Here is a 2,763-nt window from a genome sequence, read left to right as displayed (position 1 = left end):
CCGACATTTTGAAATAGGTGATATTTTTGGAAATGAAAAAGTAGTCATGTGATATTAGGGCCAGGATGTTCTCAAGAAGTCAATTATGAACTTATGTGATCGTTATGTGTACGTATTTGGAAAATTTGGAATCATTTTTATAGTTATTTACAAAAATTTAGAAGACTGGTGCTCGTTTGTTGAAAGACTGAATTATTACGAAAACACACGTAAGTTAAACATATCTACAAGCCAAGAAAAGTAATAGTGAAATTTGATATTCAAGTTATATATTATTACATTATTATTATTATTATTATCAAATTTCTCCTTGGATAACAAATTTCACTATTAGTTTTCTTGGCTTGTAGATATGTTTAACTTACATGCGTTTTCATGGTAATCCAAACTTCCAACACACGTGTTTGAGTCTCCTAGATTTTCGTTAATAACTAAAGATTATCCTATCTCTTCCAAATAAGTACAAATAACGATCACTAAAGTTCATAATTGACTTTTTGAGAACATATTGGCCCTAATTGATATATCACATGACTACCTTTCCATTTCAAAAAAATATCACAGATTGCAAAATGGTGGATTTCAAGATGGCGGCCGAGGTTCCTGATCTAATCTGCCCATTCGTCTTCTGACAATTTTTAAAATTACCACCGTTTGCGTTGTGTATTTTTCTTTCACTATTTTTACAATTCAACAGTTTATTTGATGTATTTCAATAACATAGCATAGAACTTCTTCTACCAACTTTGACCACCTCCCCCTCCATTTCTCATGGCGCTCAGCCGCTATAACTTTGCACAAGCATATATTTTCACATCCTCTATCAAGCGCATTAAGTCTCATCCCGCAGCTCGATTCATTCATTTGCCCCTTTACTTGTGAGAAAAGAGACAAAAGTAACATAAAGAAGGCTTGGTTGTTTCTAGACATTCGCAGTAGGCCTTTTTTCCCCTCTCTCTTTCTGTTACACATTGTCCATCTGTTTTGCAGTATTGCTTTTGTCCAATTACATCTATACCAATTCTTCAACTGGGTCCACACTTGTGTTTTTTGATTCCATCCTTAGGTACCACTAACCGAATCCACTGTCTCAATCCGTTTCTTCATTTCTGACCGAATCCATCTTTTGATTCCGACAAAGTCAATCCGGTTCCTAAGAGGTTCGATATTAATCGTCATCCATCACTAGTTTCTTCAGTGTGTAACGAACCTCAATAAGTACGCTTGCTGGTGTTCCTGATTATAACTGTACAGTAAGTACAGTTATAATCAGGAACACCAGCAAGCGTACAGTACCATATTCGTAAATTGTTCTTCTGTATGCTTAATGTTCATAAAAAAAAAAAAGGGTTCATAGAACTCCGACCTATCCGGCCTGCCCTTCCGCCACATTAGACCGAATACTTTCGAGTCAACTGTGTATCAAATCCTACGATTGAGTTAATAATGCTTCAATTAGTATTTGTTGTCGCCTGCTGTACAAAAAAAAAAAAAAAAAAAACTACAGCAACATTGTAAGATTGAGAGGCAAAATGAAATGAAATGAAATTTTGAGTTTTACGTCCCACGGTTATGCCGGTTAGGCTAAAGGAGACGGTGATAATGAGTAATGAATGAAATGGTGGAATGAAGAAAGTGGGAGGAAACAGGAGAACCCCGAGAAAACCCACGCACACGGTGTTTGTCCACCACAAAGTTCACTTGGAGGGAGCAGGGTTTGAACCCGAGACCCCTAGCACCAGAAGTGAACGCTCTACCACTGAGCCACCGCGGCCCCGATTGAGAGGTGGGTACTGTGTTTAGCTTTGTATGTATCACCTTCCATGGTCGGTTCTTTTCGCTCGCTATACGTTGATTGTCCTCCTGTTGCGACTATTGCGAGTTGGGAACTATAATACCTTTGACTTCTGATCTAGTTGTTACGATGTGGCGACTCAAAGAACTGCTGTGTACGTATAGTGAAGGCAAATCTCTCTTTTAAACACATTGGAGGGAATTGAAAAATAGAAGAGGGAAATAGAAGAGAATTTTTAAATTTTCTTTTTATCTCTCACACTAACAAGTAAGTTAAAATTCAGGTGGATTTTCCTTTTAAAGTTTTACGTCCCACCTTATGCCGGTTAAGCTAAAGGAGATGGTGATGATGAGAAATGAATGAAATGGTGGAATGATGACAGTGCGAGGAAACGGGAGAACCCCGAGAAAACCCACGAGCAGGGTGTTTGTCCACCACAAAGTCCACACGGCGCGACCTGGGATCGAACCAGGGACCCCAAGCACCGGAGGTGAACGCTCTACCACTGAGCCACCGCGCCTCATCGGTGGATTTTTCTCTTAACGATTAATTAATGTAAAGCATATTTCAGAACCTTAAGCAGGGCGCAAAATTTCCGGTCGCCATTGGGACTAGAAATTTGTAGCTTGCGACCAGTATTCAGTAGAAATGGTTTCTGTGTAAATTCAGAAGGTTTCGTAGTTTCTGTTTCGCACGAAAATAATTGTGACTGAGTGAGAAAATTATTGACATTGATATCAATTGTTCAATTCAAAATTGATTATTCTGAATCTAATTGTCTGGTTTTGAAATTTTATGCTATGTTGTAATCTTTTACTTTGTCAAACCAAATGCCAGGGAGGGAGGGGGGCTCTCGTAATTTGTACGTAAGAGATACTGGCTACCATCAGGTTTGAATTGGCGAATGCGTCTGACTTCGAAATTTTGCGTCCTGCCTTAAGAATATGTAACGGTGAGTAAAGTATGTA

General features: G+C 38.5%; 1 non-coding gene across 1 annotated transcript; it reads right to left on the bottom strand.

The window, feature by feature from the left end:
- Window positions 1-2,243: 2,243 nt before the first annotated feature.
- TRNAR-CCG (transfer RNA arginine (anticodon CCG)) lies at window positions 2,244-2,315 on the bottom strand. The gene has a single exon. It is a non-coding gene; the product is annotated as a tRNA-Arg (tRNA).
- Window positions 2,316-2,763: the final 448 nt, after the last annotated feature.

Source organism: Thermobia domestica, chromosome 7 (assembly GCF_964235325.1).
Source record: "Thermobia domestica chromosome 7, izTheDome1.hap1.1, whole genome shotgun sequence".
In the NCBI taxonomy this organism is placed as follows: Eukaryota; Metazoa; Arthropoda; class Insecta; order Zygentoma; family Lepismatidae; genus Thermobia; species Thermobia domestica.
The sequence above is the reverse complement of the archived record's forward strand: the minus strand, read 5'-3'. Positions and strand labels throughout refer to the sequence as shown.